This window comes from Delphinus delphis, chromosome 18 (genome assembly GCF_949987515.2).
Source record: "Delphinus delphis chromosome 18, mDelDel1.2, whole genome shotgun sequence".
NCBI classification, from domain to species: Eukaryota; Metazoa; Chordata; class Mammalia; order Artiodactyla; family Delphinidae; genus Delphinus; species Delphinus delphis.
This window is the reverse complement of record NC_082700.1, coordinates 49,903,764-49,931,288: the sequence shown is the minus strand read 5'-3', so window position 1 is coordinate 49,931,288 and position 27,525 is coordinate 49,903,764. Positions and strand designations below refer to the sequence as shown.

General features: G+C 38.1%; 1 long non-coding RNA gene across 1 annotated transcript in view; it reads left to right on the top strand.

Annotated features, from left to right (window-relative positions):
• Positions 1–11,248: 11,248 nt before the first annotated feature.
• Positions 11,249–27,525, top strand: part of LOC132413852 (uncharacterized) — a 50,240-nt gene continuing 33,963 nt past the window's right edge. The window contains exons 1-3 of the long non-coding RNA XR_009516833.1: positions 11,249–11,420; positions 15,854–15,991; positions 22,436–22,585. This is a non-coding gene — a long non-coding RNA (uncharacterized lncRNA). The remainder of the gene's footprint in view (positions 11,421–15,853; positions 15,992–22,435; positions 22,586–27,525) is intronic.

The window sequence follows — 27,525 nt, the reverse complement described above, 5'->3', positions numbered from 1 at the left end:
ATAAATTAAAAGCTGAAGAATTATGACAGGCTTTGCTCTGTAAGTGTCAGTCTGAGGATTGACCAGAGAGATGGCAAATGAATTAAGAATTTTCCTTTCCAGTGAAATCTCTTTTATCACAATTCCTTAGGAAATTTTACATTGTGCATATCGAAAAGAATAATTAATTTAAGTGTCCACTTTCTGTTGCTTATTATTTATCTATTTTTTATCTGAAAGAAAACACTGAGTTTTTTTTTTTGCACAACTAACGATTTTGTTAAGTGAAACTATGGTGAAAGTAGATAGAATGTTTTTGTTATTCAAAATGTTCTAATCTATATAAGGAGTATGTTTTCTTTATCTGAGGCAATACACATTGACTTACCTATCTTAATATACTAAAAATATAAGAAGGTGGGTAGTGAAATGGTATCATCTAAAGTTGAAATTTGCTAAGTGATTAGTTGATTGAGTTGTGTAAGGGGATCAAAAAAATAGAAAAGTAGTTTTTTGAATCTGGAGTAAAATGTCTTTTATGTTTGGATAAGTTTGTGTGGCGGGAAGGGAAGGGGGATTCGATTTGGGGAGGGTGAGAAATAAAAGTGTTTTAAAACTCAGACTTAAGTGTTTCCTTGCAACCATCCAATGGTCTTGCCTTTGCTACACACTGAGTCCCGCTACTCAAGTCTGATTTCACAGTTTTGAGTCCTCAACACTGGCACCTCCCAGCTCCCACACTTTATCAGAAGTCTTGCTGATCTAGGAATCAGGCTGCTGGAGCTGAGATTCTCACCTGATTGTCAGCTAAAGAAGGTGTGATAGAGTAGAAAACAGGATTTCCACACAGGAGACCTGATTTTGAATCCTGGTTTTGAATCCTAACACTTATTAACTCTGTGACCTTGGTAAGTTATCTCTTTCGTGCTTCAGTTTTCTCACTATAAAATGGAAGTACTGCACAGTTTTGTTTCAAGTATTACATAAAATAATGTATGTGAAAACATCTAAATGTGATTTGTAAGTAGTAGGGACTCAGTCTTTTTCTTTCTTTCTTTCTATCTTTTTATTTTTTGTAAAGAGCATCTTATTCAGCCAGTCATCGAAGCACCTCCTCTGGGTGGTGGTCTAAACTGGTTCCCTGGAGATATTTCACAAATATTTTATTATTTTGAAATAACAAATGAGCGGAAGAATTAAGGACTTTGGATGTGCATACGCCTGCATATACCTATATATGTATATGTGTATATATGTGTGTGTGTGTATATACATATTATATATTTTTGAGGGGACGTCTTGTCTTTTCCTTCCTTCTTTTTTCTGTATTTCTCAGACTGGACTAGTTCAAATGTGGACATTGGCATAGGGCTGCTAACGGGGCCCTGGACAAAGTTTTGAATTTTGTTTTGGTAGCAACTTTTTGGTATCCCTTCATATGTGAGCCCCACTTTTGCTTCTCACTATCTTCCAATTCTGTCTCTAGGGATGACCAGCGTATCATGCTGCTTGTGGCAGTCAATGAGGCCAAAGATCTCAAAAACCCATTTCTGAAGACCTAGAACATGAATTAAGTTTGCATTTCCCAGGAGAAATTTCTCTGTGTAAAGAGGAGTGGGTTAACCCATTTGGGAGGATAAGCAGGGCTGGGAAAGGCCTTCTCTACTTGTTCTCTTCCTCCTAAGTGCAGTCTCTTCCAGGATTTGCCAGTGGAAGCAAGGATTTGCAGATGTAGATAACAGACATGATTTATTTGACTTGCATAAAATTTAAAAAATGAATTAGCTGCAAAATTTTCAAATTCAGTAGATTTAGATTCAGGTTCCTCCTAGAAAGATCTGGCAACATCTGAACAGGGTAAGGATCAATGGATGACAAATAGCTGCCTTTGGAAGGGCAAGTGCTCCCCAGATCAGACAGTTCTCCCCTGCCTTGTGTAATTGCCTAAATCAGCTGTTTGCCCCTTGTAGACATTTGGATTTGTGACACCCACTCTACAATTAGCATTGCTTACCCACCTCTACCTGTCTTGCCCACATCTTCCCTCTTCCTGCCCTGGCATCTACCCACCCATATATGTTTTTCTAACAGAGTCCCTGAGCTCGGTAAAAACAAGAACTAGTTGTCAGAGGAAGAACAGTGTTTACCATGGCAAACCAATGATATTCAAAACCACAAACCATAATTCCAGAAATGTTAGTTCTGTTTCTTTTTTCTTATGAGAAGTGAATAATCTTATTTTGGAAGTTAAAGCTAGCTGTATTAATTTATTAAAAAATAGACTTTTAAGGCAAAAAAGCATCACTAGAGATAAAGATAACATGCTCAGTGCCTTTGAATGATGTAGCAGTATTAAAGTTGTATGCTCCAAACAATACAGTTTCAAATGTATAAAGCAAAATCAACAGAATTGTGAAGAGAAATAACTTTACAATCATAGTGGGATATGTAACAGAAGTAGTTAACAACAGAACTAGGTAACTAAGTAACAGGACTAGTTAACAACAGAATCAATAAGGAGAGAGAAAATTGTGAGCAGCATATTAACAAGTTTGATCTAATGGTCACATATATTAAATCCAAGAAGTGAAGAATACATTTCTTTAAGAACAGATGGATCATTTATAAAAATTGATGTATCCTGTGCCATAATGGAAGTCTAAACAAATTTAAAATAGTAAAATCATACACAACATGTTTTCTGACCACAAATGCAATTAGGTTAAAAGTCACTAAAAAAAAGATAAGTAGAAAAAAATAAATATATGTTAAAATTAAGAAACAAGGTTCTAAATAACCCATGGGTCAAAGAATAAATCATAATAGAAATTAGAAAATATTTAGAATCACACCTAAAAAAAGATACTATGTATAAAAACTGATGGGGTGCAACCAAAACTGTACACAGAGGAGAATTTTTAGCCCTAAATTTATATTTCAGAAAACTTTATGCTAATGCATTTGAAAATATAAATGGATTTCTAGAAAAATACAACTTCCAAAAACTGACTCAAGAAGAAATAAAAAGCCATCCTACAGAGAGCAATTAAGGTCCAGATAACTTTACCAGAAGTTTTACAAAATCTTCAAGAAACAACTATACAATACTATACAAACTTAGAGAATAGAAAAAGAGGAGTAATGTTTAGAATAAAAACTGCTTAGAATCAATATAAAAAAGACAGTCCCATAGAAAAAGAGGCAAAAGACTTGAACATCTTCACAAAAAGACCTTTTTATTTTGTATTTAAAAAAATTTTTAAACAGCTTTATTGGGATATAATTGATATACAAAAAATAACTGGACATATTTAATGTATACAATTTGCTGATTTTGGAGATATGCATATACCTGTGAAAACATCACCACAATTAAGGCAATAAAATATCCATTACCTCTAAAAGTTTCCTTCTGCTCCCACCCTCCTTTTTTGTGGTAAGAACACTTAGCATGAGATCTATCCTCTTCACAAATTTTTAAGTGTACAGTATTGAATTGTTAATGAAAGATACAATGTTGTACAGTAGGTCTCATGAAAAGATCCTCAACCTCAACTTCTCCTCTCCCCTCCCCTCCTCCTTTACCCCCTCCCTCTTGTCCAGGGACCCCAGTGGTTCTATTCATCAGCAAGTTCCCAGATCATAGAAAATGGAACAGGATCTGGCTCATACTAGTCCTTCAATAATATTTATGTAAACTGCAAATAAATACATGTAGGTGACATCATCCAAGCAGAGGAGAGAAAGCTCGAAGAGAAAGTAAATGGAATAAGAGAAGTAGGCCAGAGGTGAGACTTTCCAGAACATTAACCTGCAGGAGGTGGTAGAGTTGAGGAGAAGGCCTGTGGAGTAGGCAGAATGTAGAAGGGAGGCCAGGAAAGAAGTATGTCAATAACAACCAGGATCCTGTGCCTGCAAGGGACTGAGCATCTAGCTAAGAGTGGTTAAACAATAGGGGCTTATTATCTCACATAATGGTCCGGAGGTAGGTAGTTCCAGGCTTGATTAATTCAGTATTTCTTCAGTGTCCAAGCTTTACATTGGCTTCTGGTGATTCTCCTGGTTTTCCCCTCATGGTCACAAAAAAGGCTGTCACAGGGCCAATTGGCAAAAACTGAGTTTAAAGACAAGAATTATACATAAGGAGGAACACATCCTCAGGTTCCATTGGCCAGGACCAACTCCCAAACCAAGTACAGCAAAGGGGAATGAGATTCCCTTGATTGGTCTAGGCCAACACGGTTCATCTCTTGGGGCTAGGATAGGGGATTACTTCCTCTGAGCATACTGCTGCCCACACCTGAACACAGCTGGCAATGTGCTGGCAAAGAAGTAGGGGTGTGTTCATGGAAACTGGGGTAATGTCTACTGAGGAGACAACCAGAAGGGTATTCTGTCACAGGATTCAAGGAAAGAGATGTTCAAGGAAGGAGTCAGTTGGGTCATTTGTGACTGAGAGGTCATTCATATAAGACAAGGATTGAATGGGACTATTGGATTTCATAACAAAGAGAACATTGATGGTGGTGGTGAGAGCAATCGCTGTGGAGTTGGCAGAGGAAATTAGGTGGAAGAGACCCGGTTATGGTGAGTTAAAAAGTAAGTGGGGGATGAGAGGGTAGAGGTAGGGAGGGAAGGCAAATTGTCCAAGGGTCTTGGTTATGAGGTAGATGAGAGACAATGGAGCTGGCCCGGGTCTCTGTCCTGTTACTGGCTGGGAATCCTATTCATTATGCTCCCCAGCCAGGACTGTGTTGGCTGTGCCATTCCCCGCCTACGCATTTCAGGAGTTTTTGAATAATTCCCAGATCTGATAATGTTAGTTTATTATCCATTCCTCTGACCATTCTAGTTACATTTCTTTGACCCTCCTTAGTGCCAACATTTCCTTCGTCGGATGTGGCAATAAGAACTGTGTATATGCTTTTGTTGAATTTAGAAATGACTCTTTTCTCATGGTAAAAATGGTATGTATTCATCATAAAAAAATGAAAAATAAGAAGATGCTGAAGGAAAAGTAAAAAAATATATAACCCTAATCCACAGAGATCATCAGAGATATTTTGCTGTTTCTCTTTTAGCTCTCCCCATCCACATTTGTATTTATTTTGTATAGTGAGATACTATCTTGCTTTATAACTTGTTTTTTTCCTTAATATTATATGACGAGTTTCTCATCTCATGAAATGCTCTTGATGAATACAATTTTTTGACTGAAAAATATTCTATTGTTTGAATAGGTCATTTAACATTCTTCAGTTAATGAACATTTACATTGTTTCCAACTTTTGTTTGCTACATTGTGCCTGCCTATGACTTACTATCTTGGGATAGGTTTGTAACAGTGGGATGAGCGGTTCAAAAAGTGTAAGATAATTTTAAGGCTTTTGTCAGGGCAGCAATTTGGTTAAATGTAGGTGCTCTGGGTCATGCTTGAGTTTTAACTCAGATTCTGCCATTTTCTAGATATGTGACTTTGGGTAAGTGACTGACCCAAGTCTTAGTTTCCTAATCGTAAAATGAGGATCATAGTATCTACTTCCTGGGGTTTATAATAGGTTAAATAAAATAATTTGTGGAGAGGTTTTAGCACAATGTCTAACAATAAATATGAGCCTTTCTAGAAATGGTGCATCAATTTACAAGTCTAAACAGAACCTATTTTATGTTTAATCTGCTCTCTATAAAGTTTAGCATATGAGTTTTAAAAGAATCTAAAATGATTTATGGCTGATGTGTTCAAAGACATTTATCTTAATAAATTTGGGGTCAGTAAATCTTCAGCCTTTATGTTTTTCCTTCAGGCCAAATATTTCAAGTTCAGAGGTGACATTGTGTTGGCTACAGAATGTCCTCTAGACACCTTCACTGGGGGTCTCTAGCTAGTGCATTCTGTGCATATTCTCTTACATCTGATGAAAGCATTTGAATTGATGTGAGCGGTGCTTAGACTACTTATTCCTCAAAGGGCTTTCCCCACCTCTAACCTATTTTAGTTTCTATTATGTATTATGCCATCAAGACTAAACAAAGCTGTACATTGGCTTTGAATAAAAATAATGCTTAGATGGGTAAAAAAGCGCTGATACCAAATGTAACCTTTAGGCCTTCTGGAATCTCTCAGAACAGAGAAAAGACAATCTTAGAACCTTGCTGAATGCCAAAGGATTTTCCATAGCTAGTCAAGTGACCTTAGCTCTAATAGTATCTGACTTTTTCACTTTCTGCCCTGAGGCTCAGTTCCAGCTTGTGGAAGTTTTCTGACCCATGGATTTGCTATAGTGTGGCAGTCATGTAACCTGGAGTTCTAACTCTGTAATAATGTTCTGGGGATTTGAGAGTAATCTTTGGGAGGATAGAATCAAGTTAGTTTACCTGGCACTTTTATGTCCCAGAAATAGCTCCTACTGAATTTTTAGTTACCAAATGGAAACTTAAGTGTTATTTTTTCATATATAAGCTGATTTCAATCTATTTTTTCAGTGTATGTTTTTCTCCTTTAATGATAACACAAAATTCAGATAATTAGAATGATTTTTTTTTATGTGATTCCCCACCACCCGACCCCCCCCGGAACTTTAATTTCTGTATCTCTACAAAGGGTTTTGCTGTGGTCTGCTGGAGCTGGCTCGTATTGGCTCATCTGGAACAATTATTAAATTTTCACAGATTGGTTGAGGTCATGTTGGTAGCTTGAAGTTGTCTGTGGTGTGGGTGTTTACACCATAGAAATCAGCAATGCTACAAATCAGGACATTCCACATGCTCCCCTCCCTGCCCCCGCCAAACTGGTTGGTAAACATTTACCAGCAGACTACCGCTTTTCAGACAGTTTTAAAGGAACTAGAAATTTTTACCTCTCAGACTAAAGTTCCATATCATATAGTTGAGGTAGAATAAAAAGTTTAGTTATCAGGTATTGCACCTTCTACCAGTGGATGTTTGTGAAATGCTATCATTTATTAAAAAGATAGTCATTTAAAACATGACAGACAGATTGAATGTGGGAAGAAAGGAAACCACAAATAGAAGGCACACATTACAGTAAATGTAGAAAAATAGACAACAGAGTTAAGAAACTAGAAAGCCAAAGGAAAAAATTCTTGAAGAGTGAAGGACAGGAAGAAGACTGTGCTAAGCAAAATTGACACTAAAATTGAATTTGAGAAGTACAGGGAGGTTAAAAAAGGCATCAGAATGAAATAGTTTTGAAAATGGTCAGCAATACCAACTTGGTGAAGTAATGTCTTCCACCCAAGGTGACATTTGCTGAAATGGAAAGTGGCACTAAAACCACCAGCCACTGAAAAACAACACATTTTGCCTTTGGCATGTTGGAACACAGTTAGAGAATAGCATTATGGGTAAGGAACCATATAGTTATTGTCCAAACTAGGACTTCCGTGAGTGAAAGGGGGCTCTGTTAATAATTACTTCTGAACAACAACATAAACCAGAGCCATCGAAGCAAACCAGGATGTATGAACACACTAATTATAGGCTCTACCACTGACAACCCAGTTTCCAACCCAACTGGTTAAAAGAACTTGACCGATAAATATTACAATGAAAAGGTTATAATAAATATTCCAAGAGGCTCTAGTGATATTAATTGTTTTCCCATTATGAGAGGGTTAAAAAGTAAAAGGAGGTGATTCATAGTAATGTTGAATAAACAACAAAAAATATGTGAGGAACTGTGGAGCCCCATCTCCTTCTGTTGTCTCCTAACCTGGTGGAGGCAGCCCTAGGGTAACTGTTCTTGTTGTACTTGTCAGTGTTGAACACTGTAGGCCCAGACACTCTCCAACTTCCAGTTACTCATTAAGTCCTCTTCTTTATGCTGTTTCCTGTAATATTTCTAGCCTTTTTTCTTTGTTCTGCTTGAATGATTAAGCTTCTCAGCACTCCCGACAGCTGGGTAGGAACCATGTGCAAGAATGGCTGCCCTGGAGAGAAGGGTTCATGAAACTCTATTGAGCTCCATGGTTTTCCTTCCTCAAACTTGCCATTGTTCATCATAGCTGTTTGTTTTGGTCAGCTTTCAGGACTCTTTCTCAGAGACTCGTATAGGATTTCTCTTGAAAATCCCCAATTTTCTGATTTTCGTGGCTTCCATAAAGGCTTTGCTGAATTACACACCCAACTTGTGCTCCAATATCTGGGCATACATTTCTCATGATATAATGGGGCTGCATTTGGCACTGCAAAGGTGATTTCATGCTCTGGGGCTTTGGCCGTATTTCACAGTGTATTCACTTTACTTTCCAGGAAATGGGTCGAACTTCAAAAATTCAGTATCAGAGGCAAGGGACTCAAACATTCTTTTTCTTGGAACTCTCTTCACAAATATCTTCCTAGAAATCTTAAGGTCATCTTTCTGTAAGGAAATCTCTAGTAAGACTGTGTTCCCATTCCTTTCATCCTGAACGTCAAGTGAGCATGTCAAATGGCATTGTGTAACAGACCTTTCTGTGATGATGGAAATGTTCTATATCTGGGCTGTCCAATATAATAGCCATTTTCTTTTTTTTCTTTCTTTTTTTTTGCGGTACACGGGCCTCACTGTTGTGGCCTCTCCCGTTGCGGAGCACAGGCTCCGGACGCGCAGGCTCAGCGGCCATGGCTCACGGGCCCAGCCGCTCCGCGGCATGTGGGATCTTCCCGGACCGGGGCACGAACCCATGTCCCCTGCATCGGCAGGCGGACTCTCAACCACTGTGCCACCAGGGAAGCCCTAATAGCCATTTTCTATATGTGGCTATTGAGTATTTGAAATGTGGCTAATATGACTGAAAACTAAATTTAAAATTTAAGTTCATTTAAATGTAAATAGCCACTTAGAGCGAGCGGCTACTGTATTGAGCAGTACAGCTCCATACCAACCCAGTGGCTCTAAGCTCTGTCTATTCAGTGATGCCCTTGTTGCAGTTCAGTTCAGCAATACTTCCCAAGCTTGGAGTGATCTTTAAGGGCCCACATTGATCTGAGATCATTTCAAAGTCTCACTGCAATTTCCCACAATATCAAGGAGTTGAAATCAAGAGCGGGCAGCTAGTCTATGGTGTAGCTGAATATTGCACTGGAATTTGGGCTATTCCTGGTCAAACCCCTTCTCCCTCAAAGATGATAAATATTTCTGAAGGCTCCCCAATCTAATGTAGGAATAAAAGAATAGGGCTCATGGTAGTACTATGAATACTGTGAGTACTGTTTATACTATTCGTAACAACACTATGAATAATGTCATCATCTCTGACTCAATTTTGTAACCAATGCAACTTCCAAGTCTCCTTTGTCCCTGGTAGTGACTGAGTACAGGTCAGAAGTGGTCTGCGCTGCAGCCGTTGACGGTGCAAATGATCCCTCCACAGGGCTGGGCAGAGATAGCGCCCACCCTAGTCATGATCCCATGGCTGGCCCCTTTTCTGCCGATGCCATTTTCCTTTTTTGTAGACATGTCATCATGTACTCACAGCTCCTTCCTTAACACTTTTTTAAGCAACTTTATTAAGATGTAATTTGCATGCTATGCAATTCGCCAATTTATATTGTAAAATTCAATGGATTTTGTTTATTCACAGAGTTGGGCAACCGTTACCACAATCAATTTTAGAACATTTTCGTCATCCACAAAAGAAACCTTGTACCCATAAGTAGTTGATTCCCATTTCTCCTCATCATATCACTCCCAGTACTAGGAACCAGTAATCTATTTTCTGTCATGACAGTTCTACCTATTTTGGAGGTTTCACATACGTGGAATCATACAGTATGTGGTCTTTTGTGAGTGACTTCTTTCACTTAGCATAAGTTTTAAGGGTTCATCAGCATTATAGCCTGTGTCAGCACTTCATTCCTTATTATTGCTGGATAATATTCCATTGTGTAGATATGCCACATTGTAGTTTTTCATTCATCAGCTGATGGACATTTGGATTCTTTCGATTTTTTTGCTATTATGAATAATGTTGCTTTGAACATTCATGTACAGGTTTGATATGGAAAGCTGTTTTAATTCCCTTGGGTGTATATCTAGGAGTGGATTATGGGCTCCTATGGTGACACTATGTTTAACATTTTAAGGAATAGACAAACTGTTTTCCAAAGCAGTAGAGTCCTAATGAGAACACCAAATCCTAACCACTAGACTACCAGGGAGCATCGAGTCCTAATGATTTAATAGCCAAATTGTCTACAGAAGAGAAAGCCTATGTGACATATCTCTCAGGACAGCCATCCTACACCTAATACTTCAGCCCATCCAAATGCATCATAATGATTCAGTGTGTTACGTCTTTGCCGTTCCTGAAGTTACACGTTCTTCCCCGCCACCAAGTTTTACTGAGAACTAATTGAAATACATCACTGTATACGTTTAAGGCATACAGCATCATGGTTTGATTTACATATATTGTAAAATGATTATCACAATAGGTTGAGTTAATATCCATCTTCTCATATAGATACAATAAAAAGAAAGGAAAGGAAAAAATATTTTCCTAGCGATGAGGACTCCCAGGATTTACTCTCGTAACAGTTTTCCTGTATATCATACAGCAGTGTTAACTACAGTCTTCATATTGTACATTGCCTCTCTAGTACTTCCCTTTTTTGTAAGTGGAAGCTTGTATGTTTCTTCCACCCGTCCTCCAATTTCCCCTCCCCCGCCCTCTGCCTCTGGTAAATACAAGCGTCTGATCTCTTTTTCTGTGAATTTGACCTTTTTTCTTTTCGATTCCCTAGGTAAGTGAGATCATATGGCACGTGTCTTTCTGTCTGACTTCCCTCATTCAGCATAATGCCCTCCAGGTCCGTCCATGTTGTGGCAAATGGCAGGATTTCCTTGTTTTTGTAGCAGAATAATATTCCATTTATTACTTCTTTATCCATCCATCCATTGATGGACACTTTGTTTCCAGGCTTTGCCTATAGTGAATTATGTTGCTGTGAACATGGGGGTGCAGATATCTTCTCAAGTTAGTGTTTTCATTTTCTCTGGGTATGTTCCCAGAAGTGAAATTGCTGGATCATGTGGTAGTTCTGTTTTTCTTTAAGGGTCTTCCAAGGGAAATTTTTTTATGGGAAGAAACAGTCTCAGGTGGCCATGCTAGGTATCCCATGACTCTGGTGTCCGGTTGTAGTTCATTGTTCCAGAGATGGGTACCTGCCCCAAAGGCAGCTGATTCCCAGGCTATCCAGAGCCCTATACCATCAGCTGGCTCCAAAAGATGAGCTGTGCCGACTCAATTCTCTCTGTCAGGAATGTGACCTGTGAATCGTAATGACAGAGAAGAGGCCAGCCATGGGAGCTGAAAGTAGAAGACTGCTTAGAGAAAAGCGATGGAGTAGCGTTGCACCATGAGGATCACAACAAACCAAAGTCATGAGGAAGCAGAAGTGATGAGGAAGATGAAAAGACAGAAACTATGCGTAAGCAGGTAAGAAGATACAAGGCAGGGAACAGATAAACAGATCAGCATATGAAGAGTCAATCTCCAGCTACTGGAGAATGATAGACACGGGAAGGAGTAGCAGAGCCACATTGATGGCAAAGCCAAAGAATGAGAAGTACAAATTCCAGCTGCTGAGGCCCTCGGTAACTGGGCATCTAAATGGCCCTGGTCCCAGGAACCTGATTCTGTCTTTCCTTTTCTGTGTGAGACAGGGCTGTTGGCTTCTCTTGGGTTACCTAGTATAGATCTGTATTAGGCAGGGTTTTCTAGAGAAACAGCATACGTATATATATAATATATATATATATATATAAAATATATATATACGTATGCTGTTTCTCTAGAAAACATATTATACATAATATATAAATATTTAATTATTATGTATGTATAATATATAGTAAATAAACATGTATAATTTATATATTGTATGTATATTATATCTATATAGTATATATAGATATACATATAATATGTAATTTATATATGTAAAATATATAATATATATGTATGTATTATTATATTGCATACTATTCTATATCATATATGTGTGTATATATATAGAGAGAGAGAGAATGAGGGAGGGAAGGAGGGAGAGAAAGAAAGAGAGAGAGAGAGAAATAGGTTTAGTTTTAGGAATTGGGTCGCGTGATTTTGGGAACTGGAAAATCTGAGATCTGAAATTCAGGTAAGAGTTGATGCTGCAGTCTTGAGGCTGAATGCCTCAGAGCATCAAGTTGGAAACTCAGGCAGGGTTTCTATGTCGCAATTTGGGGGAGAATTTCTTCCTCTTTGAGGAACCTCAGTCTTCTAAGGTCTTCAGCTGATTGGATGAGTCACACCCACACTATGGAGAGTAAACTGCTTTACTCAAAGTCTACTGATTTAATTTGTTTGACCAAACAATTGGGTACCATAGACTAGCTAAGCTGACACATAAAATCAACCCTCCCAAAATCCTTACTAAAAATCTCCTCTTGCTTGAGGCAACTTTAATCTCTGCACGGTTCTCAAGTTTTTTCAGCTAGTAAGGATTTGAAGAAGGATTTGAACCCAGAAATCTGACTCAAAACTTGAATTTTTAACCACTAAGAGCTTACATCATTTTGTCTTATATCTATCATTTACTAACTCATTTCTTTATTCAGGAATATTTACTGGAGACCTCTTAAGTGGTTGGCATGGTATACGCTTCTGGGGAGACAGTAAATAATTGAAATCTATAATACTATATTTATTAAATATAATAATGGAATATGATTAAATACAATGTCTTAGTTAATGCCTATGTTAAATATATTTTAAATATAATTAAAATAAAACAATATATTTAAAATATAAAATTAGATCTAATGTGATAATAGATGGGAGAGGAAGGCAAAATCAGAGGGGCAACTACTGTGGTTGGGAGGTAGGTTTAAGGAAAGTTTCTACTGGGCAAAATTGGATGTTGGATGTGAAAGACGAATCAGCATTAACTAGGTAGGGGGAGAGAGTGGAGAAGCACAGAGGCTGAGAGAAAAAAATCACATCACAGAAATGTTAGCTGGAGGTCTCCATTTAGGATTTAAGTGCTTTGAAATAATGATTTGCATGCCTTCCCTCCTTCCTTCTTTCCTTCCTTTCTCTTTCTCTCTCTTTTTCCTTCCTTTTATTTTTTCCTTTCTTTCTCTCTCCCCTAATTTCATCCCCCAGGCACTTAATTGAGGTCTTATATATCCTACACTCTTTATTAAAATTACTGAATGAATAAATGAGTGAATATGACTAATAAGAAATATACGCTTCATCTTGATAACCAAATTCTTCCACAAGTCTAGTTGCTGCTTTCAGAGACCAAAAAAACTGAGATCACAGGTCTGAGCTGGTATGATAGTTTTTGTTCTTTCAAATAATTTTCCTTTGATGATGATATTTTAAATTATTGTTACCCCTCCCCCCTTTCTGCATAGATAATCAAGGATTGGTTGTGGCTATGAACTAGGTAGGCAGAGGAAGAGCCTGAAGACTGTGTTGAAACTTAGGCTCAAGCAATGGAATGTTGCAGTTGACTGGGGGGAATAGCTGCCACAAAGGGCTCCTTCTGGAAGCCAGCAATTAGGAAAGAGGAATCTCAGAGTTCAGTTTGAATAGAACCAATGGGCCATCTGGAGAGCCAAAAGGCGAGGCAGTGAATCGTGATGAATATTGCCAGAAACAGTGTGTGTGCATCACACATGTGTGAGCATACATGTAATGTGTTAGGAATGTCTCAGTTCATGAATGCTTTCTATTTAAAGGCGTGTTAATACAGAACAGAGACATGGGGAACTATTATCTTGGCTTAAATGGTTATCAAAATATTTTGATCTTTTAATTATATATTTTAAAATGTAGAAGGAACTGAGTAATTGTATTTAATTCAATGCACAGCTTAAAGGCAATCTGCTTGTAAAAATATTTAAGTTTTTTTCCCTATCCCGATAGCCTAGCCCATGTGACATTAAATAGATATGTATGCACTATCGGGTCTGTGCAGAATGATGAAAATAACTAGTCATAACTCCTAACTGTAACATTATAGTAAAGAATAGCCCACAGGTTCGTATGGGATTGAAAATTCTTTTCATATTGATATTCTTTAGGCTCTAGCTTGGCACTACTATTGGCTACTTATGAATAAGTTCTTTAGCTTTTCTGAGCCACAATATCTTCATCAGTAAAATAGGGGACCAGAGTAGTTGATCTTTCTAATTCGTAAAATGTTTTGTTCACCAGGGAGGTTCATATTTTAAAAAGCACTTTGAAAAGTGTAAGATTTCCTACAAAGATTCCTGCAAAGATTAGAAGTAGAGCTAACTTTCATTCATTCATTTATTTAATATATTGAGCGCATTACACTGCTGAAATATGTATAGTCATATATCGTATATGTATAACTATATTATATGCTCGTTCTGTGCTAATTGTTGAGGCCACATTGATGAAAAAGACAGATTTTTTTTTTTCTATGTGGTCTGTGTGGTCTCTTGGAAGTGGGTGAAGACAATTGGAAGATTCTTGTGAGTTTCTATGTTACCACTTAATGCGTATGTGATTTCCACTTAATAGGTGTGTGATTTCAGGTGTATAATGGACGATTATACAGGACTATATCATAGGATAGCTATGAGAATCAAATGTGGTAATTGTTGTAAAATGTATCAAGCGCTATACAATGTGACCCAACTATGAAATATCAAGTGGAGAGAGGCAAGAAATTGGAAGAAGGTTGAACCATGGAAACTTCCCTAACCTGAGGACAGGGATAAGAGAAAACACAAAAGAGAGTAGAGTAGAAAATTGACAAAGAGAGAGGTAGAAAAGTGAGAGGAAGTAATACATGGGAAGTATTAATAAGCCACCTGCACTAAAAAGATTTTTCAGATTTTTACCTAGTTTAATATGTTAAATTCATATGTCTTATTCTAGCAATATTTCCTTCAAAATTTGGGTAAAAAGTGCATTTTTACTTTTAAAAAAAGTTACAAAAAGAAAAACATCTCTCTGATTCTTGTATAGAAATTCTAAATTATTTTCTTTCTAGCTTAAAGAAAGGTCAATTATACAAAATCAGTCTGTATTTGCCCTTTATCCTGAGCCTGTCTTTTCAGCTACTTTGCTCAAAAAGATCTTTGCTTTGGACTTGGAGAAAGGGCAAATGGTGTTGCAGAAGAAAGATTCTATCCAGCTGACCATAAATTTCTGGCGGTGTGTGGGAGCACACATTCTGGCTAAGATCTGACACCAAAGCTTCATATTTCTAGAGAACAGTTCTTGCTGGATGGTTTGACTATTTCACTGGTTTTGTTGAAGAAGACAGGCAAGATTAAATGCTTCATTGATGTAAGAACAAAGGTAAGCCAGGGGATCTAGCAAAGGTTGAGCAGTATATTTTTAAAGTGAATATGATAGCAATTTTTATGAGTCTGCTAGTCACACTTTGGTTGAAAATCTAATCTTTTTCAAAGATGAAAAGGATAAATGAATACCCTCTCGACAACATACAAGATGTTTAAAGGCAAAGCTATTTGATTATTTTTATTCTGACATGTTGAGAAACTGTCATTTTAATCAATACAATGAATTAGTATGGCGCTGTATTTGAAGCTTTTATAAAGTAAAAAACTTGTTTGTGAGTGGTTTTGCTGATATTTATCATTATCTCTCTTCTTTGGTCTCCAGTATTTTGGCTAATGCTTTATAGTACTTCTCTTGATTTCAACTCTAATCGTTATCTACTTTGAGTCACTCATGAATCTCAAAATATTTTGCTGAATTAGAACCTTTGATATTTAGGGCAAATTTTAATGATCTGTCTTCTTCTGAAGTGACTAATTTTAAAGGAAAAAATGCCGAGTTATACTCACCCTTTCCATTCATGCATTATTTTGTGACAGATTTCTTCTGAGCACAAAGAATTTCTTCTTAGAGAAAGAACTTGGAAGAACACAGGCTCCAGGGCCAAAGCATCTACAAGTGGATTGTCTACAAGGGGAAGAGCTTATCTGAAATTTGAGCTGCAATCAAAAATAAAGGTAGATAAAACCTTTGTACATTGTCACCGTAGGAAGGAAAAGCACAAATGCATACGTATTGCTTTGTATCTCTTTTTACATATCTTGCGAGAAAAAGATTTTCCTGGTCAAAGCATCTTTGCTAAATTTATCTCCGGAGGGACACTGCTGCTCAATCAGATCTTTGCAAGACTTTACCCTGGCGTTCCAAAAAGAAAAAGTGCTCAGTATGATATGTTTTATTATTTTCTTTTGAATAATTCCAGGTATAGGTCATAAAATACTTTGGTTAGCAAGTGTTCCAGACTTGAGTCTTGGAGATTAAGTTGTCAAATTGAAACAGAGAGGTTACAGAATCCTTGTCTGGTTTAACTGTTATACTGGCATACTCATATGCTACCCAGAAACTGATTGATAGGATCTTTGTCACTTTGTCACTTTAGAAGAATAAAACAAAAAGTTTTTTTGTATGTGTGTGTTTCTTCCTTTTTTCCCTCATTATTTTGCCTAATTTACTACTTGTAATTTAAAAACAAAAACCGGTTTCAAACGTTAATATCAAAAGTTGACTTACCTGTTAAGGTATATGAGCCCTCAGCAATGAAGTTATTAATCTTTAGAGCTTTTGTAGTTTCAATTAAAGATCTCAGTCTCCATGTACAACATATGTAAGGAGGATGAATAAAAATTCATTCTCAAATGAAAAAGAGTAATAAACCCAACCCAAGTTTAAGAGAGGGAACTGCATAGAAAGACAAATATTAAAATGAATATGTTTAGTTAAAAATTAATTTCCTGTCAAGAATCCTGGTTCTACCAGAACTGTTTTTTTTTTTAAATTAATTTTTATTGGAGTATAGTTACTTTACGATGTTGTGTTAGTTTCTGCTATACAGCAAAGTAAATCAGTTATACATATACATATATCCCTTCTTTTTTAGATTTCCTTCCCATTTAGGTCACCACAGAGCACTGAGTAGAGTTCCCTGTGCTAAACAGTAGGTTCTCATTAGCTATCTATTTTATACATAGTAGTGTATATATGTAAATCCCAATCTCCCAATTCATCCTACCTCCTCTTCCCCACCTTGGTATCTGTAAGTTTGTTCTCTACACCTGTGTCTCTATTTCTGCTTTGCAAATAAGTTCATCTGTACCATTTTTCTAGATTCCACATATAAGCGATATTATACAATATTTGTGTTTCTCTTTCTGACTTACTTCACTCCCTATGACAGTCTCTAGGTCTATCCACATTTCTGCAAATGGCACTATTTCGTTCCTTTTTATGGCTGCATAATATTCCATTGTATCTTTATCCATCTTCTTTATCCATCCCTCCGTTGATGGACATTTAGGTGGTTTCCATGTCCTGGCTATTGTAAATAGTGCTGCAATGAACACTGGGGTGCATGTATCTGTTTTTTTTTTTTTTTTTTTGTATGTGGGCCTCTCACTGTTGTGGCCTCTCACTGTATGTGGGCCTCTCACTGTTGTGGCCTCTCCCGTTGTGGAGCACAGGCTCTGGACGTGCAGGCTCAGCGGCCATGGCTCACGGGCCCAGCCGCTCCGCGGCATGTGGGATCTTCCCGGACCGGGGCACAACCCCATGTCCCCTGCATCCGCAGGCGGACTCTCAACCACTGTGCCACCAGGGAAGCCCTGCATGTATCTCTTTGAATTATGCTTTTCTCCAGGTATATGCCCAAGAGTGGAATTGCTGAATCATATGGTAGTTCTATTTTTAGTTTTTTAAGGAACCTCCATACTGTTTTCCATAGTGGCTGTACCAATTTACATTCCCACCAACAGTGTAGGAGGGTTCCCTCTTCTCCACATCCTCTCCAGAATTCATTGTTTGTAGATATTTTGATGATGGCTATTCTGACCAGTATGAGGTGATACCTCATTGTACTTTTGATTTGCATTTCTCTAATAATTAGTGATGCTGAGCAGCTTTTCACGTGCCTCTTAACCATCTGTATGTCTTTGGAGAAATGTCTATGTAGATCTTCCATCCATTTTCCATTAGGTTGTTTGTTTTTTTTTTTATATTGAGCTGCATGAGCTGTTTGTACATTTTGGAGATGAATCCCTTGTCAGTTGCTTCGTTTGCAAATATTTTCTCCTATTCTGAGGGTTGTTTTTTCGTTTTGTTTATGGTTTACTTTGCTGTGCAAAAGCTTTTAAGTTTAACTAGGTCCCATTTGTTTATTTTTGGTTTTCTTTTCATTACTCTAGGAGGTGGGTCAGAAAAGATCTTGCTGCGATTTATGTCATAGAGTGTTCTGCCTATGTTTTCCTCTAAGAGTTTTATAGTGTCCGGCCTTACATTTAGGTCTTTAATCCATTTTGAGTTTACTTTTGTGTATGGTGTTAGGAAGCGTCCCACTCTCCATGGTAAATTAGTCAGTGGTGACAGTGGTCTGACCTTAGCAGAGGAAGTGGATAATGTCGGTTACTCTTCTCTCATAGTCTCAGTTGGGTGTTGCATAAGGTATAGAACTTGAGGATGTCTGGTGGTCTGAGATATCAATGAGCAAGATGAACAGAATTTCACTTCGTAGAAGAAATAAGAAAACCCAAAAGTCAGTCATAGTTTGCTCAATCTTTTCTTTCCCCAACCTAATAGTTTTCTGAGTTTTTATGAACTTAGTGTATGAGTAATAATCAGAAAAATACTTGGGGATTATTTGTTGAGAAGCTTTTACTTTAACCCAAGCTGCAGAGGACTTTTTCCTTGGATCAAGCACTGGGGCCTCAAAGCAAGGTCATTTAATATGCCATTTTTAGTAGACTTTCATCTGAACAAGTTGGAATTTTTAAAATGAAATTAGCCCTCCAATTTCATTATTATTTAATTATTTATCTAAGGAATCAGGACCAAGAGAACTTTACCTTTTGCTTTTACATGACTGATTTTTTACTTTTGGTTTGATATTAGAACTTCAGTGCTTCAAGTACATCTTCTTTGAACTGATGTACTGAAACGGAACGGCATTCCAAGGAAATTGATGGCTGGTACTAAGGAGGCTACAGGTGATTGGAATTTTCCCATGGCAGTCACTTTTATATAACATTCTACAGTTTTGTTTTAGTTCCTATCCACTGTCCTAGCTAGAATCAGTCTCATTTCCTTTCTTCCACCATTTTCTTTTTGGTTATAGATATCAAGAATTTTAATGATTTGTAAATAGTTTTCTAAACTAATGAAATAAATATGTGTCAAATGCATGTTTTTACATTTTATGTTTTAATAATTAATCCCCCCGAGTTCATTTTCTTGCCATGCTAAATGCAATTCTAGAATGGTTTCTATTTCATTAGTGTTGAAATATAGATCTTTGAAATCTCATGCTGTGGTACCATATCGCTTGACTGGTACTGTTACTGCCAAGGAACCATGTTTCATAACTTTTCTTAGTGAAGTTAAATTTGATTGTGAAATTAACCAGAACATTTAAACCAAGAACTCTTATCTCCCCTTTCTCAATCTTAGAAATGGAAAAGTTAAAGACAAGCCAGGTTTCTGTTTTTTGTCCTGTGTCTAATTTATTGTCCTAAATGAGCCAATGCTCCCACCATTCTAAAGAGGCTCCACTTGGGCACTTGGCTTCAGTCCTTCCGTGGATCCTTAGGCTGTCTTGTATCCTGGATGACTTCAACACCCGCCCAAATGACACAGGCTTCTCCGGGCTTTGAGTTACTCATCTCCAATAGCTTCTACCATAGCCCCTCTTCATCATGTCCTTCTGTTTGCATGCTCAGCATGTTTTCATCACCAGTGTCTTCAGCACTGAAATTTTATATCCAGACCTTGGTCTCTTGACATAGCCTCTGGCAAGTTTCATTCATCTTTGTCCCATTAGGCTCTCCAGACTCTAGATTCTTGTTTTCTCTGTTACCCACTTTCTATATTTGTTTCCCAAGCCATTTAGATTTTATGTTCCATCACTTCTGTCTCTCTTTGACAGTATCAACTGTTTTGCCCCATGTTCTTCTTTCACACCTGCTTAGCAAAATCCCAAGCCTGGCTGAATTCAAATCATCAGTCTTCCACACCTGAGTCATGCTGATTAAAAAATCTCCCCACGGGTAGATTGGTGCTGCCTAAGGTTTGGATTCTTGGTATATCTTGGCCTTGACTACTTGCCATTCCCAGGAACATGCCATGTATCTTCAGCTATTTGAGACGTCTTTTATTCCTCAGAAAAAGGAGTTGTGACTTTCTTTATGCATGGGTTTGCGTATTTCTTCTTCAAGTTTTTCCTTAGTATCAGTAGTTCAAATTGTGGTGTTGAAAGATCTAGGGTAGATTTTGATTCAGTCTCCAATGTGGTGGGAGATCCATGGACAGTGATACTGACATTGAAAGTCTAATGGGAGGTACATGGTGGTATGTGGAGGTTTTTCTGATTTATGGCTGGATCCCAGGTAATAACTGAATAACAGGGATCTGCAAATGGGCTGGGAAAGTTCTCAGGGCCTCAGTTAAGTGTCCAGACTTAGGGAAGAGCTTCAACCCCAGTAAGGGGACAGGAAGGCTCAGTCAGAATCTGAGCAGGAAGGCCATGCACAGTGTGCTCAGTGGTTGGGTAGAATTAGCTCACTTCTGGTTCCCAGGGCTCACCCAGGCACACGAGATACTAGTTATCTTACCACAGGATTGGTTTAAGGCCTTACCAACTGCCTCCTTTGTCAGGACTGGTTTTGAGACATGGATGGAGCTGAGAGTACAGGTGAGTGGGCTGGTGAAACTCTAGGGGTGACAGTGTTGGAGTGTCATTAGAGATGAGGCAAGAGAGGTGAACTGGACTCAGCCTGTAGAAGGCTTAGCCTAAGGGCCTTACCTAGTAGAGAACCCTGGAGGACAGTGACCCAATTGTGGAACCAAATTAAGTGGAAACTGAACAAATAGGAGAGGGTCAGTTGTAATGTTTTTTTCACAGTATTATTTCGTTCATATAAAAGGCATGGGAGGGAAATTTTAAGCCAAGAATTAACTCTTGGTTTGCCCTTTGAGGACTGTACGCTTTTAGGAGACTTTAGACCTGGTCATAGTTTTTGGGTCTGTGGCCTCCCGGCTCTCTCTTCTGCATGCTAATCTTCTGGTTGCAGTACATTGCAGGAAAATAAACTAATTTTAGTATTAGCCTAATCAAAGTACAGGAAGGCAGATCTGCTTTAATAACATAATATGGTAGAATCCAAAGCTTAATGTATGTTTCCTGCTGTAGACAGCTATAATATGCTAATAGATAGTTACCAAAAATATCAATTGAAGGATATTTGCTTTACAAAATTTGATCATAAGATTCCTGTATAAAAAATGAATTTCCTCTAGAGAATTTAAAATCTGATTTGGTGTACTACTGTGATTCCATTTGCATGCACATTTATCCTGATTAATAATCAAGTGAGACTTAATAGGGATAAATACACATTATTGAGTTTAGGCTTAAAAATGTCATTGTAAGGATGGAGCTGAGTGCTCTGGCTTTTCAGCAGATCAAGAGGCTAGTTTTAAGTATAAGGCAATAGCGTGACACAGATGCCAGAAAACTGGAGCGCCATCTGAGCCTCAGCTAATAGAAATCAAGGTCCAGAATGAGAGTGGCAGATAGGCCGCCACGTGAATCACATCCCGGTACTTCCCGCCCAACTTTCCTGGGGAACCGAACAAACTTGCTGTCTGTAGAGGCCAGTGTCTTAGATGGTGAGGGAGCTGGAGCCCCATCAAAGTCTCAGAGGATGAACAGATAGAGGATGCTTGGCTTGAGGAAGAGAAGGTGATGGTGGTTCCTTAAAAATTGTGATGGTTTGCCATGTGGAAGCAGGCTTGGATTTATTTGTTATAGGTTCAGATTTAGAATTCAAGGTGGGAATTACAGGGAGGTATTTTCCAGTTTCCTCTTCCTCAGGTCAGAGTGTGTCAAGGATTGTTTTTGTTTTAATTTTTTATACAATTTTAAAAGGTTACACTCCATTTAAAAATATTGGCTATATTTCTCATGTTGTACAATATGTCCTTGTAGCCTATCTTGCACCCAACAGCTTTTATCTCCCACTCCCCCACTCCTATTCTGCCCCTCCCCAGCTCCCTGCTGGTGACCACTAGTTTGTTCTCTATATCTGCAAGTCCACTTCATTTTTGTTATATTCACTAGTTTGTTGTATTTTTTAGATTCCACATATAAATTATATCATACAGTGTCTTTCTCTGTCGGACTTATTTCACTGTGCATAATACCCTCCAAGTCCATCCATACTGCTGCAAAATGGCAAAATTTCATTCTTTTTTATGGCTGGGTAGTAGTCTATTGTGTATATATACCACATCTTCTTTGTCCATTCATCTGTTAATGGATACTTTGGTTGTTTCCATATCTTGGCAATTGTAAATAATGCTGCTATGAACATTGGGACCCGTGTGTCTTTTCGAATTAGTGTTTTTGTTTTTTTCAGATATATACCCAGGAGCGGAATTGCTGGGTCATGCTTTTGGTTTTGGTTTTGGTTCTTAGAGGATTCTTGTGTGAGAGAAGAGGTTAGACTGGAGGCTTCCATAGCTCTTCCACTGACGGATTAGTTTAAATTTATCCCATCAGGCATCAGGTAAGCTACACAGCTGTTATTATTTGTTATTTATACTTAAGTACCACTTATTATATGTTTGGGAACTGTTCTAAAACTGTAAAAATATCAATTCATTTCACTTATTTTAACAACCCTGCAACGTAGCTATTACCTGCATTTTATAGATGTGGATCCTGAGGCTCAGAGATATTCAGTTACTTGCACAAAGTAACACAGCAAGAGCCAGATCCACACCTAGGCTGTCTGCCTCTTTATTTTAGGAATATGTGTCTTGAGGATTACATTATGCCTGAATTATGTATGTGGTGACTCCATTCTCAGTGTATTATTGAGCTACTGCCTGAAAATGACTTTTATCTTCATTATTATTATGATTTAAAGTTTTTCTGAGTTGGGAAGAGTTTCTGATTCACTTTGCTGCACATATGTTATGTTTTGCTAGAAAAACAAATAGAAATACTGTTTTGTGTTCCCTGTGGTATAAATCATTTTCAAATAGTAATTTGGATGATACTTTATCAGCTCAGGTCTCTCTTATTTGTAAATTATAGTAAATTTTAAAAATGACATCCCTCACAATTGCTTCTCTTCACAACCCATGTGATTTCTTTACAATCACAGGATCTTATATTATACCTCCATGACTTGGAAGAACTGTTTTGTTTTTTTTTTTCCAAATGTTAACTCCCTGGCAGGGGTTATCTCAGTACTGGAGGGTATATGGTTTATTAAACACAGAATGGTCTTTGCTGTTCCTTTGGCTCACAACCTCCAAAGCCTCATCTGTTAGCAGACAGCTGTAACAGTCTCCCCACTGTTTATGTTTAGCTCATGAAGCAGAAAATATGACAGGTTCTGTGTCTTTCAAAATGTCTCCCCCCAAATGCTAGTTAATCCCCTGGCTTTCAAAGGTCAACAAAAGTTATGTCTGCTGGCAGCAAGAATATAGGTTTTCTTTTTCATTCTTATGTAGATGTTATTTATTGACACTATTGTTTATCCAAGATGACTATAATTTTTCATATGATATTAAACAGACAAACCTTTGTTTCCAAATTGTGAACTAAGTTGATGAAGAAGAAAATATCAATCACCAAGTCCAAGTTACAGTTTTTTCTTTGTTGTTGAAATGGTTGAATAATTTTAGAGCTGAAGAAGTACTATCTGAAATAAGTCCATAGACAATTTAAAAATATTTCAATAATGTAATTATTTCAGTGAACAGTTTGATTGTCTAAACAACAATAATACAGTATGACAATTGGAAACACTATTTGCAAGCTGTGTAGCTTTTACCAGTTTTATCGTGTATACAGCTGCAACTAGACTTCGTTAGTGAACCGGAAGGGGCTGAGGAGTGATTGGGCAGGTGGGCTTTTTGAGAACCACTGGGGACAAGAAAAATTGGCCACAATAATAAAACTGATAAGGTGGAGAGAGACAAGTGATGGGAAGATGTCTGCCCCCATTACCAGGTGACACTGAAGAGAAAACTTATGAGCTTGGTGTCAAGGGGAATAAGTAGCACCAGTGTAGGGATGCTGGTCACCCAGAGTGTGGCTTCCTGGAGGGCAAGAAATGAAAAGCCTGCAGCATGAGCAGCTGAAGTGGGATCAGCACCTGGGAGCAGAAAGATGGAATGGGGAAGACCTAGAAGGAAGGGCTCCCTGGATCTCCAGGATGCAACTTATGCAGGGCAAGTTGGAACACTGAACGCAGAAGCACAAGCACCAGGGACCTAGTTTTACCCTAGGAAAAGAAATCAGGCATCAGTGAGAATGACTGCTGCAGACTGAGATCTCTCGGGTCGTCTCATGAGCAACGTGGAGTCTATAAATGTATCAGTCAGGAAAGCTTTTGGCTGCATGCATTAGAAAACCTGAATATGAAGTCTCAATTGTAAAGGGGTTTACTTTTCATATATGATGAAAAATCTGAGGGCGGGTAGCTGTTGGCACTGGTTGAAGGGGGGTCAGCAAGGTTAGCATTGAGGTCTCTGATTCTTTGGGGGCTTCCTTCGTAGGCTGGCGATCATTTCAGTAGGAAGAGGGGAAAATGCTTTTCCTGCTGCACTGTGTCATGTGCACATTGCAAGCTGGAAGAGGACCTAGGGAAGAGACTGGAAATGGGGTTGGGTCATTCAACCAACAATGTCTGCTGCAACATATTTTCTGCTAGCTAATCTTTGTAATATCATCTCTTGAGAAGAGTTATTTTTGTTTTGTCTTGTATTTCAAACATCCCAAGAAGTGCTAGAAAAGAAGAGGACATGTGAATGTGAAAATACCCTGTGACATTCCATGAAACTATTTTTGAGAATTGAGATTAATGGATTGTGGTACCTTATAATGATGATGATGATGATGATGTTGATGATAATACTAATAATAGCTAGCACATATAACTTCTTATGTGCCAAGCTCTGATTTAAATGCTGTGTATAAATTACTGTTAAAAATCTTATCAACTACATTAAAGATAGGAACTAGCATTATTATTCCCATTTTACATACTGGATAACTGAGACCTCTGAACGATTAAATGACCTATCCAAAGCTAGTATAGTACACTATACTAGTATAGTATAAGTGGGGAAACCAAGAACTACACTCTGCAGTCTGGCCCCAGGGCCCATGCCCTTCATCCCTGGTCTACTTGATTTTTTAATTTTTATTTAACTATCACACTTACCTCTTTAATATTATTCTAAATTTTATCATCACTGTTATTTTTTCCTGATGATTGCTTAATTCTGTGGTCCTGAAAAGGCTAAAATTGTAAATATGGACATTTGCCCATCGCCAAAAAGTAAAATCACTGCTAGGAAAATAATACCTACACGGGTTAGATGGGAAGATGAAATGCTGAATCCAGATACAGTGAAATTGGCAAAAGATGGCTGAGTTAGTTTAGTTTCATCCATTTTGAGAAGCCTGGCCCAGATTAGGAGCTCTTAGAGGAAGCAGTGTGCAAGGTGCAGTTTGGAGACATGACGTATTTAAAAGGCAGGCAGTTGAATGATTCCAGCTCATATATACCATTGGGTATAATGTATCTAATCATCTGCCTGAACCAAACAGAATTATTTCCTGCTGGTATTTTTCTTCTGTGTTAATGGTTTTGAACATCCAGAGTAAACAATTTATTTTTTATACTGAGGCAACATTTCACAAAATGCCAACATTCAAATCAACCAGCGTCTTACCTCTCAAAATTGAGTAAAAATCTGTGTGTGTATGTGTGTACCAATAAGTGTAAAGCAAATAATTGAACTGTTTGGTTGCAAATGAAAAAACTCAGTAAAAAATTTAAATTAAAATACTAAGAATAAAGACATAATAATCGCATACATTTGCCTGACATGGTGAGCTATAATTGGAGAAAAATATAGTTTGCTGGAAAGAGAAGTTAGCTAGAAGTGAGAAGAAGCAGGCTCCCATTCTATGGCCCTTTTAATGCTCCTTTCACTTCACTATCTTAATAAGACTGTGGTATTTGTCCTGCAGTATGGTTTAGTGCCTTCAGAAGGACAGATCCATGTTATGGGTCCATAGTTTTGTTGGCCATTTAAAATCAGAAAATAGAATCTTGGCTGGAAGGGATTTATCTCAGAGGTCTTGTCCTCCAATATCCATCTGCAGAGATGATTCATGAAATGTTTGAATTAGTATCTAAGTAGCCATGTTGATGAGGATTCTATGGCTTTAATGTAGTTGGTTCATCTAGAATCAAAGCTGTTCTAATTTTGCTTATTAGATCTTGGAAGCTGCATGAAGTCTTTTCAAGCCTAGACATTTTCCATTTGCCTTTTGGATAAAGTCCCAAGTCTTTTGCCTCCAAGCTAATCAACTAGCAAGTGGCCACTGCCTCTGTAGAGAAAACCTCATCACTTCTGGCCTCTTACTATGCAGAGCTTTCTAGGCTCCTTCCACATACCATGTTGTCAGTGTCCTCTTCCCTCTCCTTACATACTTCTCCTTACCTGGAATATCACTCTTCATCTTTCAGTTGGCTAATTCCTTTGTCATCTCTAAGTCTCAACTCAAGTATCACCACCTCCGGAAAGTCCACAATCTTTTTTTTTTTTTTTTCGCGGTACACGGGCCTCTCACTGTTGCGGCCTCTCCCGTTGCGGAGCACAGGCTCCGGACACGCAGGCTCAGTAGCCACGGCTCACGGGCCCGGCTGCTCCGCGGCATGTGGGATCTTCGCGGACCGGGGCACGAACCCGTGTCCCGTGCATCGGCAGGCGGACTCTCAACCACTGCGCCACCAGGGAAGCCGCAGAAAGTCCACAGTCTTGATTGCTTCAGGTTGAGTTAGGCAGCCCTTCCTTGTGTTCCCATAATGCCCTGTGTACGTGTACTGTAGTACTGTATGTTCCACATTGTGTTAGAATGATCTGTTTATGCCTCTTCCCACTAGGACTGTGAGCACATTGACAGTAAGGACATGTCTTAGCCATCTTTGTATTTCTATGACCTGCTATAAGACACATTGTTAAATTCTAATAATACTTATGGACTTGATGAAAGGATAGAGAAAAACACCTGCCACGGTGTATGGGGTCATTCTATCCAGGAGTGGAATGGAATGAGTTTTGAGACTGCCTGTATCCTGGTAGACACAATTTTGGTCAGAAGCCCTGTATGCTTTTCTTTGCACATCATAGGCTGGGGTTGGCTGTCATTGTATTTTGGTCCGTGGCAGCTGCTGGTAGCTAAGGGATTTTATTTGTTTAGTTGTCCTTAGCGACAATAATATGAGATGTTTCTACTTACAGTGTTAGTTGATACCTGATATTATGTTGTCTTATTTTTATTTTTGATATTTATTTTCTCCAGTTATTTAAAAATAGTTCAGTATCTGTACAGTACATTATTGTGCAACTTCTGGGTTCAGCATATTGGAAGTTTTAATACCAGCAAAACGTAGAGGTTGTATATTTTTTACTAGGT